At 41.0% G+C, this 15,351-nt stretch overlaps 1 pseudogene; it reads left to right on the forward strand.

Moving 5' to 3' along the window:
• The first annotated feature begins 315 nt into the window (after positions 1–315).
• LOC109213151 lies at positions 316–5,282 on the forward strand (annotated as a pseudogene).
• Positions 5,283–15,351: the final 10,069 nt, after the last annotated feature.

Below are 15,351 nucleotides of genomic sequence, written 5' to 3' on the forward strand. Positions count from 1 at the left end.
GTCAAACAGGTCGGGAAGAAAGAGTCTGAGGTCAGGTCGGACGACATACTACCCTGATGAGTGATGCAAGCATATTCAGTGGCTGACTTCACGGCTCGAACTCATGAACTATACGTTACACTGAGACAACTTTACCGTTGCTCCAAGACTTCCCTTCCCTGTCATATTCATTGATTTCTAAATAGATTAAAACATATCGGTCCCCAAAACATATCCCCGGTTGCATGTTGAAGAAGCAACTTCACGTGGTGGGGAAGTTCTATAAATAGATGATTCGACCTTGCTGAAAATCAATAAAAAAATTTAAGTGTTGTTCACTCATAACTCTTGAATTTCAAACTAAGCTATATCAAAAATGGAGAGGGCAATTCCATCATCTGGTTCTTTCAAGCATCAGCCTGCAACTTGTGGTAATTTCATCACCATTCTCAGCATCGATGGAGGTGGCATTAGGGGACTAATTCCTGGCACCATTCTTGAGTACCTTGAATCTCAACTCCAGGTGAAGTTTACACTTCTCCGATGTTTTCGATTCTCTACCCTTATTTGTGTTTTAAACTATATATCAGTGTAATTTAACCTGTTATGTTAGATAACTTACCGTTCATCAAATTTAAAATTTGGACGAATAGGCGTTGGACGGTGAGGATGCGAGGCTTGCAGATTATTTTGATGTAATTGCAGGAACAAGCACAGGTGGTCTTGTCACGGCTATGATAACAGCTCCAACCAAAGATAAGCGTCCTCTGTTTGCTGCTAAAGACATAAAGCCTTTCTATCTTGAGCATGGCCCTAGGATATTCCCACAAAATAAAATGTAAGTTTTTAATTGATTTTTTTTTTCATGTGGAAATCTTGTTAAAGCACTAATATTATCTTAGGACTGACACTTTATTTTGCTTTTCATCTTAGTAATTGGTTTGGAATTGGTACAATTACGAATACGTGGAAATCAGTAACAGGACCAAAGTATGCTGGGAAGTATCTTCATGAGAGACTCATTTGCATGAGACATTGACTAATGTGGTTATTCCAGCTTTTGATATCAAGAATATGCAGCCCACAATTTTCTCTACTTATGAGGTCTTTTTCTCTCCCTTTATTGAGCTCTACGCCTCTATAATAGCCTGTTTGGCCAAGCTTCTCCAAATTAAAAAGTAGTATTTTTTTCTTTTTTAAAAAGTACTTCTTTTTCAAAGTTGAAGTGTTTAGCCAAGCTTTTAGGAGGAAAACAAATTCTTTTGAGGAGAAGCAGCAAAAATTAGCTTCTGCCCAGAAGCACTTTTTTATAGAAGCACATTTGAGAAAAATACACTTAGAAGCACTTTTTAAAAGTTTGGCCAAACACTAATTGTTGCTTAGAAGTACTTTTCAAATTAATTAGTTAACACAAACTACTTCTCACCATAAGTACTTTCGAAAAAAAAAAACACTTCTTAGAGCCTGTTTGGCCAAGCTTTTAGGATGCCAAAAGTACTTTTTAAAAAAATTTAAGGTGTTTGGCCAAAATGAAAAAGTACTTTTGAGTAGCAGCAGAAACAGTTTTTCTGCTTTTAGGGAGAATTCGAGCTTCTTTCAAAAAGCCCTACTCAAACGAATCGGCCAAACATAAACTACTTATTTTGCAAAAGTACTTTTTCATAAAACACTTTTGAATAAAAGCACTTTTCAAAATAAGTAGTTTTTGACAACTTGGCCAAACGAGCTCTTAAACTAAGAGCTGATTTTTCCAGCTTAGCCAAACAGACTAGTGAATTACATTTTCTTAGGAGTGTTAAATTTTATACATGAAAATAAAGTTGACGGGTCATTTTCGGCGTAACAAGTTAACATGTCTAAAAGTTTGGTTCAATTTGGACAGCATATTTAGTCCAAATTGATCCAGGAAAAAAGTTGCAGAACATAAAAAGATTATTTTTTTAGGATTAATTTATTTGATATCATAATAATAAACACTAATACTTTCATTAGTTTGATTTGGTTTATATATATATAAATTATAAAAGAGCAAACAAACAAATGAAAATAATTTTGAGTTGAACGAGTCAGGTTATATGACTCATTGTTTAGCCGCCATACTGACCTATTTATCTTGACTCAAGCAAACATTGGTTGGATTATGACTCAATATATTTTAACTTGCTCAAATGTACTAAACTCAATTCACCCATTTGACACCCCGAGTTTCGATCCAAGAACTTTGACAGATCAGTAGGCCACTACAATTGTTTCTATTACGATACAACAAGTCTTAGTAAGCGTTTGGCCATAAGTTTTGAAAGTTTTTTTTTCAATTTTTTTTTAAATATGTGTTTGTAAATAGAATTAAGGGATCTTTACATAAATAACTAGTCGAATTCATTGTTTATTTTTTCTTGCTAGTATACAAGATTATACAATAATTATGCATGATTATACACATTTTTTACATGAATTATAATATATTATACATCTGCCGGCTATTTTAAGTTTAAACTCTTACGTAGGCAGCTATTTAAGTTAATTCTTCTAGATTGAATCTAGTTTTTGGGAGATTTTGAAAATCAGAACTTCAAATCCCAAATATAGCCTAAGACCTCTTTTTGGGCCAAATTATGACCATTTGAGACTTTTTAACAGATAAAAAAGGATTTTATAACATATCAAAATTTGGCCTAGCTTCAAATCAAACGTTACCCAAATCAGCTTTTTCAAAATATATTTGGGAATCTATATCCAAACGGGTCCTTAATCTATAATATTACCGTGATCACTTTTTCTGGAAAAATTTGAGCTGATAGATATAGAATGATTAACTGCAGGCTAGGGAAAATCCATTGATGGATGCTAAGCTTTCAGATATATGCATTAATACATCTGCTGCTCCAACATATCTTCCTGCACATCAATTCCAGACTCATCACAAAGATGGCAAAGTTCAAGAGTTCAATCTTATTGATGGTGCAATCGCAGCTAACAATCCAGTACGTACAACTATTTCACAATACGGTTAATTTCACATATAGTTACACAACTTTATCTACTAATATAACAGTAAAATTACACATAATTTTTTTGTCACATTAAAGTAAGCGAAATCTACCTACTATTCACTAAACTTTACCTACCGCATAAGAATAAAGTTACACTACAATTGTTTGCATTACATTAAAATAACTGAACATTAGCTATTATAATAATAAAGTTACTAAACTTTACTTGCTACAAAGACAAAATGTATCCATCAACGCGACTTTACAGTTATAGTGAAAAACGTATTGTGACTTTACTGTTATAATATGTAAAGTTTAGTTACTTTCATAGGATAAAAAATAATTCTATGACTTTATTATTGTATGAGTAAAGGCTAATTACTTTAAAATAACACTAAATACTGTTGTAAAATAGTGAATAGTTAATGAAGTTAGTGATGTACATGAAATTAAGCTCCCGTTTTGGCCATAAAATTTGGGAGCTTTTTTACAAATTTTGTTTTCAAATATCTGTTTGTTCAATTTTTTGGCAGATTTTGAAGACAAAATCTTCAAAATCTCAAAAACAACTCTAGAATAGTTTTGGAGTTTTTGAAGTTTTCTACTTACAAAATTTCATCAAATTCTTTTCAAGTAAAATACATGTCCAAACGCAATTGAGATCAACTTTCAAAAATTATTTTTCATCTTACCTTCAAAAATTTATTTTTTTCATGTTTTAACCAAATCTATGCTCAAACGCTGGCCAATTAACTCAAAGTTTGTATAGTGTCAGAAATTGATATGACTTGGTTGCTTTTGCAGACCCTTATTGCTACAACTGAAGTTACCAAACAAATATATGCTGAAAACAAAGATTTCTTCCCAATCAAACCCAGTGATCATGGAAGGTTTTTGGTGATTTCAATAGGCACTGGATCAGCAAAACTGGAACATAAATTTAATGCTAAAATGGCAGCCAAATGGGGTATCGTAGGTTGGCTAACTAAGGGAGGTTCAAATCTAATTATTGATGTTTTTACTCAAGGTGGTGATGATATGGTTGATTATTATAATTCTGTTGCTTTCCAAGCTCTTCGTTCTGAAGACCATTACCTTCGTATTCAGGTAATAAATAGAAATCGCCCCCCCCCCCCCCCTCCCTTTTCAAATATAATCTTATTAGTCGGGTATTCATCGCCTCTCTACCCTCACAAGGTAGGGGTAAAGTCTAAGTCTGCGTACACGCAACCATCTTCAGACCCTACTTGTGGAATTACACTGGTTTGTTGTTATTGTTATTGTTGTAGTTGAGTATTTATCAAGTGACATATTTAAGGAGAGATATAATAAAATTACCATGTTATTTATTGTTTCTTAAGAGGGTGTGTCAAATTAATAGTTAACAAGTAAACTTGGATGAAGGGCGTAATTTTTTTCCGTAAACGGTTATGTGAGCATCTATGTAGATGAATTCTTCAAAAAGAAATAGTTGAAGCCGCTTAGTTTAGAGATGCATACAACAACAACAATCCAGTGAAATCCCACTAGTAAGGTTTGGGGAGAGTAGTGTGTATGCAGACCTTACTCCTACCCCGAGGGGTAAAGAGGTTGTTTCAGATAGACCTTCGGCTCAAAAAGACGAGAATATTAATTATGTTGCATGTATTTAGAGATGCATGTATTTTCAAATAAAAGATTGAAATAATAGGAGTGTTATTGGTCTTGTGGCTTTATTATGACTAATATATATATAGGAGTATTAATTATGTTGCTCAACAATGTTAGGATGACACACTAAGTGGAACAGACTCCTCTGTTGACATAGCAACAAAAGAGAACATGGCCAAATTGGTTGAAATAGGAGAAAACTTATTGAAGAAACCAGTTTCAAGGATAAATCTGAAGAAAGGTATATTTAAACCACATGAAACTGGTGGTACAAATGAAGAAACTTTGAAAAGGTAATATTCAAAGTCTCTATTGAACATAACTATCCTACATATATATATATATATATAGTAATATCAATACCAATTAGAAGATTAATCAGTATATATATTCGGTGTTAATTATTGAATTGAACATATATCATTTTTGCCAGGTTTGCAACGAAGCTTTCTGAAGAAAAAAGACTCAGGGATTCCAAGTGTTGTCATGCAAACAATACAACTTAAATAGCACTTCATTTGTTTGGAGCATATAAGAATCCTTGTTCAGTTGTTCATGGCAGTTGTATTTCAATTTATATATTTTCTAAACTTTGATTATTGAACCAGTGTAATTATAATCATATAGTTATGAATAAAGAGAAGTTTCTTGGCTTTTCCATATAATCTAAGGTTAATGATCAGTCGACCATAATGATAATGCCTCAACTTCAAATTAGTTGAAATAGCTATATGAATCATCACTACATAATTTACTATTTAAACCATGCATGTTAGATAATCAATAAATTAAGATTCTCTAATAATATAGTTTTTCTACGTATTCTACCAATATCTATAAATTTCTAAATAAAAATATAATCTATTTAGTAAATACTAAACCTTACGGGTCTAAGTATATCAACATGGCTATTGGCTAATCCTTATCTCCCCAGTCAGTATATATTAGGTGTGTCATGGACGGCTTTCCAGCCATACCCCATGACCCCTTGGGCGCGCCCCGTGGTGTTCTAGCAAGCCTCCCAATGCCTAGCGTCACAGACGGCCCCGTGGTCTTGGCCGCGCCAAGTGACAAGCGCGTAGGTGCCTCTGTCGCCCCACCGATATCCCTCACCAGCGCCAAGCCGCAGGCAGATGCCAACAGCGCCGCGCGCGCAGACCGTGATGCCAAAGACGTACTGCTGCTGACAACGGACCTGCTGCTGCCTTATAGAAAACTAAGTCATTTTCATTGTAAATATAGAGTAGTTCTATTTCATGTACTTCCATTATGTTTCTCTAGCTTAGTCAAGTCTAGTCTTGTAGCTTTGTATTATTTTTTTAAAGCATTATTAGGGGGATCAAGCAATCAAACTTTCTAGCAAGCAATCAATTCTCTGTACTGGTGTCTCTCCCCCTCGACACCGCGTTGCTTTTCTGTAATAGCTTTCATTAATGCTATCAAGCTTTCTTTCATTCCCAATTCTCATTTCTGTTCTCTCAATTGCTCTTGTCATTGGTTTTCCCGTACGGCACTGACAATCTAGTCTAGCGTACGGAGGGGACCTCAGTTGGCGGACAGTAACTGCACTGACATCAGTTGCTTAGCCTTACGTCGCCCCTTCCAAGGAACCTCAGGAAGGCGCCGCGTAACAGTTGGTATCAGAGCCTAGGCTCGACATCGGACGAGGGAACGCATTGACATTACCACCATTTCTGACCATGGTGAATCATGGGGACCGCATTGCGGCCCTCGAAGGGACGGTTGAGGTATTACGGCCTATCGTGGATATGGTGCCTGAACTAAGAACCAGCCTAGTGCAAAGGTTGGACGACCTGGACCGCAGAGTGCTCCAGGCCAAAGTTGACATAGAAAACATCAGTCGCGACTCCGTGGGAGACCGGCAGACGGCAGCCACAGAGGCAGTCGAAATTTTTAGTAAATTCGAGGGACTCCAACAGGAGCGCACCGAGGATTTAGCCTATAGGGCACAAGAGGCAGACATGGTGACTGTCATGCAACAAACTATTGACAAATTGACAGACCAGCTCATTGTTGTCAATGCTGCTTTACAGGGCCAACTTCGAGGAGGTGAAAACCAAATCGGGGGCGCTGTGAACCCCGCTTCCGCAACACAAAAACTGAAAATTCCTGAGCCGAAGCCATACAGTGGGGCTAGGAATGCCAAGGAAGTGGAGAACTTCATCTTTGACGTCGAACAGTATTTCGATGTTGTTGGGGGCCCGGAGGAAGCTAAGAAGGTAGCAACTGCCGCCATGTATCTTCAGGGTGATGCTAAACTCTGGTGTCGGGTGAAGTACGAAGCCATCAGGGCCGGTGAAGATGCTCTCGAGACATGGGCAGAACTGAAGGCAGCCATACGCCTACAGTTCTTCCCCAAAAATGTTGAATACAATGCAAAGAGAAAGCTACGGGAGCTCCGCCAGACCAAATCAGTGCGGGACTACGTGCGGGAATTCTCCGCGCTCATGCTAAGTATACGCGACATGGGGGACAAAGACAAGCTCTTCACCTTCCTGGAAGGGTTGAAACCTTATGCCCGTGTGGAGCTACAAAGACAAAGGGTTGATACCCTACCCAAGGCGATCCAAGCAGCTGAATGCGTTGGGGACTATCAAATGAAAGCTCAGAAGGACAGGCCTCAGCCGCCTGCCCGAGCGGGATTCAAAGAGGGCCAGCCTAGCAATGGTGGGCCTAGCAGAAGTGGGGGAGATCGGAGCTCAACCAAATCTAAGGCTCCTTCCTCAGGCAGCAACAGTGTTACGTCAAACAACAATGATCGGGGGAGAAAGCCTCCTTCAGGATGCCGTCATTGCGGCGGACCACATTGGAATAATGAGTGCCCACATGCATAGATGAACGCCCATCAGGCTATTGATGATGGGACTGATAACGACTTAGACGATGAGGACTAGACTGAACCAGTAGGTGCCTTCAATGCAATTGTTGGCTCCATTTCTGAGGCATTAGCGGAGACCAGTGCTGGTATCCGTAAGAAGAAGGACCCATGTCCAGTCACCAAGAAAGGGAAAAAGAATTCAGATGAGGAGACTCCTCTTAAACAAGAGAGGACCTTAATGTTCGTTGAGATAAAGGTGAATGGCAAGCCCATTCGGGCTATGATAGACACGGGTACTACCCACAACTACTTAGCCTCGACTCAGGTGGAGCGCCTTGGTCTAGTTGTAGGGAAAGGTAGAGGTAGTGTCAAGGCTATCAACTCACCTCCCCAGCCAGTGGGTGGAATAGCTAAAGAGGTACCGGTGAAGCTTGGTCCTTACGAAGGAAAATTCAACCTACGAGTGGTGATCATAGATGACTTCGAGCTGATAGTTGGGCTGTAATTCCTAAGGCAAACCAACACCATGCCTGTAGCATTTGCAGACATGCTACCGATGATGGGAACCAATAGGGCCAAGCCTTGCATTATCCCGCGCATGCCCATGAAGATGGTCGTTGAGAACATCTCGGCCTTGCAGTTGAAGAAGGGGGTCAAAAGGAATGAACCTACGTTCCTGGCAACCCTCTGCATTAAAGATATAGAACGCTCCTCGGGTCCCATTCCTGAACCCGTGAAGGAATTACTACTGGAGTTTGAAGATGTCATGCCACAACACATGCCAAAGCGGCTCCCGCCTAGGCGCACTGTGGACCATGAAATAGAGTTGGTGTCGGGCGCGAAGCCACCTGCCCGGGCGCCTTACAGAATGTCACAACCCGAACTCACCGAGCTTCGGAGACAATTGACGAAAATGTTAGATACAGGGATCATTGTACCCTCCAAGTCCCTATACGGGTTCCCTGTTCTATTCCAAAAGAAACATGATGGCAGCATGCGACTCTGTGTGGATTATCGAGCTCTAAACAAGATCACCGTGAAGAACAAGTACCCTATTCCTCTAATGGCAGACTTGTTCGATAGACTGGGTGGCGTGACGGTGTTCACCAAGATAGACCTGAAGACAGATTATTGGCAAGTTCGGATTGCAGAGGGTGATGAACACAAGACGACCTGTGTGACAAGATATGGGTCGTACGACTCCTGGTCATGCCGTTCGGCTTGACCAACGCCCCAGCTACATTTTGCACTCTCGTGAACCAAGTCTTCCGAGAGTACATCAACGAATTTGTGGTGGTCTACTTAGATGACATTGTGGTATATAGCCAGACATTGGAAGAACACCTAGTGCACTTGCGAAAATTCCTAGCTCGATTGCGGGAGCATGAACTATATGCAAAGCTATCCAAGTGCTCCTTTGCTCAAAAGCAAATTGACTTCCTCGGATATGTCATCGAGGAAGGGCGGATCAAGATGGACCAATAGAAGATTCAGGCCATCACAGATTGGCCGCCGCCTAAGGATGTCCACGCCTTGAGGGCGTTCCTTGGCCTATGCAACTTCTACCGGCGATTTGTGAAGAACTACTCCCTAATTGCAGTGCCATTAACAGAACTCCTCAAGAAGGTCACGCCCTGGGATTGGGGACCAAGGAGAGCGGAGGCCTTCAACGCATTAAAAGCGGCTATGTCTAGTAGCCCCATCTTGACCCTCCCTGATTTGGTCAAGCCATTCGAGGTAATAACGGATGCATCTGACTATGCCCTCGGCGGAATCTTGCTACAAGAAGGGCACCCTGTAGCATACGAGAGTCGGAAGCTGATGGATGCAGAGCGGCGCTATGCCGCCCATGAGAAAGAATTATTGGCTGTCGTCCACTACTTGCGCCTTTGGAGGCACTATCTGTTGGGGACCCCGTCGTGGTTAAGACAGACAACACAGCTGTCAGCCATTTCATGACCCAGCCAAAGCTGAATGGCCGACAGGCCAAGTGGCAGGAACTCCTAGTTGAATTCCACTTCAACCTGGAGTACCGCAGTGGAAAGACTAATCATGTTGTTGATGCACTCAGTCAGAGAGCTGATCTAGCATCAGTGTGCCTACTCGCCACCCTAAGGGGGAGTGAAGTAGCCACCTCCATCAAGGACCAGATACAGGATCTACTCATCAAGGATCCTGTTGCTCAGTATTTGGTTGATTTGGTAGGACAGGGCAAGACTCGCCAGTTCTACATGGAAGATGGTTTTTTGAAAGTCAAAGGGAACCGACTTTATGTTCCGAAAGGAGGAGATCTGCGGAGGACTCTTCTAGCGGAATGTCATGATACTCTGTGGGTCGGCCATCCCGGTGAAGAACGCACCATGGCATTACTTTGTTGTGCCTATTATTGGCCTCAAATGGCCGACGATGTCGCCCAGTATGTGAAGACTTGTCTAGTATGCCAGAAGGATAAGTCGGACCGCTTGACACAAGCGGTACTCTTGGAACCACTAGCTGTCCCAAAGAGACCGTGGGAAAGTGTTTCCCCGGATTTCATCACTGGATTGCCCAAGGTCGGAGATCTCACAACTATCTTGGTTGTGGTGGACCGGTTTTCCAAGTATGCCACCTTTATTGTAGCCCCACAATATATATCAGCAGAAGATACAGCTCGACTCTCTTCTCTCATGTCGTCAAATATTGGGGGCCCAAAGACATTGTTAGTGATCGCGACTCACACTTCACTAGCAACTTTTGGACCCAACTCTTTAAGTGCCTTGGGTCAAAATTGAGTCACAGCTCAAGTTTTCATCCGCAATCTGATGGCCAGACGAAGCGGTTCAATGGTATGTTGGCGGAATATCTCCGCCACTTTGTAACCGGATCACAGAAGAATTGGGTAAAGTTTCTGGATGCTGCTCAACTGTGTTTCAATTCATAAAAGAGCTCTAGTACAAACAAAAGCGCTTTTGAAATTGTTACCGGACAGCAACCGCTACTCCCACACACTGTGAATGCACCAAACATGGATAATTCTCTTTGAGCTGTTAGATTCTCAAAAGAGTGGAAGAGGAATTTGGAGATAGTGCGGAGCTATCTTGTCAAAGCTCAGAAGCGAATGAAGAGGCATGCTGATCAGAATCGTCTCTTTGTTGAATATCAAGTAGGAGACAAAGTGATGGTTAAAATCCCAAAGCGGTACTTATTTGCGGGGGTCCATGACCCTCTCCTATTGCAAAAATACATTGGACCCTTGTCCATTGAAAGACGCATTGCGAAAGTTGCATACCGGATGGATACCCCAGCTTGGTGGAAAATTCATCCTGTCTTCCATGTCAGTCTCCTGAAACCTTTTCGGGAAGACACAGAGGATCCTTCAAGGAGCCAACTCACAATACCCAGTATTCGAGGTCCCAATTCAACCGGGAAAAGGCGTGTTGAAGCTATCCTTGATGACAGAGTGATTCATGCCTCAAGGAAAGATCACCAAGAGTTCTTGGTAAAATGGCAGGGCTGTGATGCAGAAGAGAATACTTGGGAGAGGGGAACAAACCTCAAAGCCTACAAGAACCTCATTGAAGATTATTTTGCAAGTAAGGCGCCGAGGACGTCGCCAACTCAGGTGGGGGAGAATGTCATGGGCGGCTTTCCAGCCATACCCCATGACCCCTTGGGCGTGCCCTGTGGCGTCCTAGCAAGCCTCTTAATTCCTAGCGCCACGGACTGCCCCGTGGTCTTGTCCGCGCCAAGTGATAAGCGCGCAGGTGCCTCTGTCGCTCCACCGATATCCTTTGCCAGCGCTAAGCCGTAGGCAGATGCCAACAGCGCCGCGCGCGCAGACCGTGATGCCAAAGACACTACTGCTGACAACGGACCTGCTGCTGCCTTATAGAAAACTAAATCATTTTCATTGTAAATATAGAGTAGTTTTATTTCATGTACTTCCATTATGTTTCTCTAGCTTAGTCAAGTCTAGTCTTGTAGCTTTGGATTATTTTTTTTTAAGCATTATTAGGGGGGATCAAGCAATCAAACTTTCTAGCAAGCAATCAATTCTCTGTACTGGTGTCTCTCCCCCTCGACACCGCGTTGCTTTTCTGTAATAGCTTTCATTAATGCAATCAAGCTTTCTTTCATTCTCAATTCTCATTTCTGTTCTCTCAATTGCTCTTGACATTGGTTTTCCCGTACGGCACTGACAATCTAGTCTAGCGTACGTAGGGGACCTCAGTTGGCGGACACTAACTGCACTGACATCAGTTGCTTAGCCTTACGTCGCCCTTCCAAGGAACCTCAGGAAGGCGTTGCATAACAGGTCTTTTGCTTCTATTTTCTTCTTTTTGATATGGTTCTTTTTATATAACTAAGCGTACTAAATGGGCGGATCGAGTCAAACATGGATTGATCGAAAGCGAGTAATATAAAAACAAATAAATAATTATTTTACCTGACCCATATTTAATACAGATAAAAAATGAGTTAATCGGCGTGGCTTCTTAAATATGATCACTTATGGGAGAATTCATAATCTCCCAAACTTGAGGAACCCCCAATTTCATTATTTGCAAATGTAAAAGTTAAACCCATTGGTTATCCGTTGGTCATCCATTTTTTAAGTGGATAATATGGATCTTATCCATATTTGACCCATTTTTAAAAGAGGAATTTTCAGAAACCACTATTGTTGTCACGACCCGGATTTTCCACCGTCGGGATCGTGATTGCGCCTAACTTTTCAAAATGCTAGGCAAGCCAACAGATAAAGAATTAATACTCTAACCATTATCCAAATCAGTAAATAACAATAATTAAACCAAAACAAAGGTAAAGAAGTGCGGGAATTTATAATGATCCAAACACTAATACACAACTACCCAAAATCTGGTGTCACAATCCACGAACTTCTAAGAGTCACTACAAATACTGGTTTAAAGAAAATACAATTGTCCTCAATTTAAAAGAAAACAGGAAACTGGGATAAATGGAAGGAGACTCCAGGGTCTGCGAACGCCGGCAGATCTACCTTGGGTCTCCAGATGGACTGAAGGCAGCAACCCAACTCTGATCAATGCGGTCCAGTACCGGAATCTGCACAGAAAGTGCAAAGTGCAGTATCAGTACAACCGACCCCATGTACTGGTAAGTGTCGAGCCTAACCTCGGCGAAGTAGTGACGAGGCTAGGACGCGACAATAACATGAACATGTGCAGTTAAATCATATACGAGAAAATAACAAGTGGAAGTTTAACAGATAATAGTGGGAAGGGGGAAAACATGTTGAGGGGAGTATTCAATCCTGAAAATAGTACAGTAAAGAAACACCGTAAATATCATGCTTTGCACCAACGAAAGTAATAACATAGCAAACAAGTGCACGGCATCACCCTTCGTGCTTTTACTCTCGTCCTTACCATAAGAAACAACAGAAATTGCACGGCGTCACCCTTCGTCCATTAACTTTCTCATAACATGGCACGGCATCACCCTTCGTGCATTATCACTCTCAGAATATGGCACGGCATCACCCTTCGTGCATTATCACTCACTCACAATAAATTGCACGGTATCACCCTTCGTGCTTTACACTCTTCCTTACCCAAACAACAGAACAATAACAACCCAACAAGGGAATTACCTATAATAAGCCTCGTTTCAATATTTAACTTCACAATATAAATCTCAACTTGAGTCAACACCCAACCAATAGCTAATTCCGGGAAAACATGATAAGAATTGTTTAACATGAGGAATAACCAGTTTAAGCGTGAACAGTACGAATAAAGAATATAACAGTCACAAGTATAAGACTCACTCGCATGCTATGACCTGACAACAACGTATAGGTACTCGTCACCTCACTTATACGGCGTACTCAACAACCAAGTACATAGAAAATAGACAACAACACCTAATCCCTCAAGCTAAGGTTAACCACAACACTTACCTCGATTCCACGGCCAAACTCAAGCCTCAATCACCGCCTTTCCTCTAGTTTCCACCTCCGAACCACTCGTATCTAGTCACAATTAACTTAATAATATCAATTATTGCTAAAAAAATCAATTCCAGTACACAATTATAGGTTTCCTAACATTTTCCCCAAAAAGTCAAAAATCAACCTCGGGACCGCTTGGCCAAAACTCGAGGTTCGTACCAAAACCCATTCACCCATTCACCCCCGAGCCCAAATATGTAATTAGTTTTGAAATCCGACCCAAATCGAGGTCTAAATTCCAATTATACAAAAATTCCTAATTCTACCCAAACCCCCAATTTCCACCATGAAAACCCTAGATTTTAGGTTAAAAATTAATGAAATGCAATGGGTAATTGAAAGAAAGTAGTTTAGAATCATTTACCAACACTTTGGGCAAGAAGTTGTCTCTTGAAAATCGCCTCTATGCCTTCTAGTTTTTGAAAATATGAAAGAATGGCCTAATCCCATTTTTGATTCTGTTTTTAAAACACTGATAGGTCTTCTTCGCGTTCGCGAGAAGCCTGTTGCATTCGCGAAACTTTGGCCCTATTGACCTTCGCGTTCACGAAGGCATATCCCCCCAGCCTCCGCGTTCGCGATCCAAGTATCGCGTTCGCGATGAGTTAACTTCCCCTCCCACAGGTCCCATGCTTCGCGTTCGCGGTAGACGGGTCGCGTTCGCTAAGGGTAAAGCCCTCGCTGCTCCGTGTTCGCGACCTGTCCTCGCGTTCGCGAAGAAGAAATTTCCCTCTGTCCCTCTTTACCTTTCGCGTTCGTGAGACTACCTACGCGAACGCGAAGAAGGGCATATCAGAACCACTGCTGTAGCAAAAATACCAGATTTTCTAAGTCTAAAACTTCCCGTAGCCTATCCGAAACTCACCCGAGCCCTCGGGGCTCCAAACCAAATATGCACACAAGTCTTAAAATATCATACGAACTTGCTTGCGCTATCAAATTGCCAAAATAACACCTAGAACTACGGATTTAGCATCAAATTGCATGAAATTTTCAAGAAAGTTTCAAAACTTCTATTTTCTCAACCAAAGGTCCGAATCACGTCAAACCAGACCCGTTCCTCACCAAATTTCTCAAATAAGGTATAAATATCATAATGCACCTGTGCCGGGCTTGGTAACAAAATACGGACCAGGTATCAACAAGATCACTTATTAATCGAATTCTTAAAACCTTTATAATTCCAGTTTAACAATTTTCATCAAAAATTCATTTCTCGGGCTAGGGACCTCGGAATTCGATTCCGGGCATACACCAGTTCCCATATTTTACTATAGACCCTCCGGGTCCGTTTACTCAAAATGTTGACCGAAGTCAACTAAATTACTTTAAAGGCAAAAATTATTGTTTTCTCAAATTTCCACATAAAGGCTTTCCGGAAAAGGGCCCGGACTGCACACGCAAATCGAGGAGAAATAAAATAAGGTTTTGAAGGCCTCGAAACCCCGAATTGGGTTCTAAAACACATGATGACCTTTCGGGTCATCACAATTATTTAGTGGTTATTAACTTCCTATAGCTACCATATACATACTTACTTCCTATAGCTACTATTTAGTTGTTACGGTAATGTATTCGTTGTATTCGCGCTACTGTATTCATGAATATAGTAGAAAAAACTGCCTAAAAAATAGGACAGTCCAACTATACACGACTGTATTCACATGTATTTGTGCGCCATGTATTAATGAATACAGTAACGTCAATCACCTTAAAAATAGGTCTCTTTCAGCTGTATAATAACGGGAAGATGATCAATTAATGTGATATACTCCTAATATAACTCAACAAAATCAATTCTAACACGCCTCATGCCTCATTATCAACCCAATAATTAGAAGATTTATCAGACGCTAAACAAAAAAAAATGAGTATTGTATATTCAGCTTCAACAAGACACAATCTGCAGAGCTTCA

This window comes from Nicotiana attenuata, unplaced genomic scaffold (genome assembly GCF_001879085.1).
Source record: "Nicotiana attenuata strain UT unplaced genomic scaffold, NIATTr2, whole genome shotgun sequence".
Classification (NCBI taxonomy): domain Eukaryota; kingdom Viridiplantae; phylum Streptophyta; class Magnoliopsida; order Solanales; family Solanaceae; genus Nicotiana; species Nicotiana attenuata.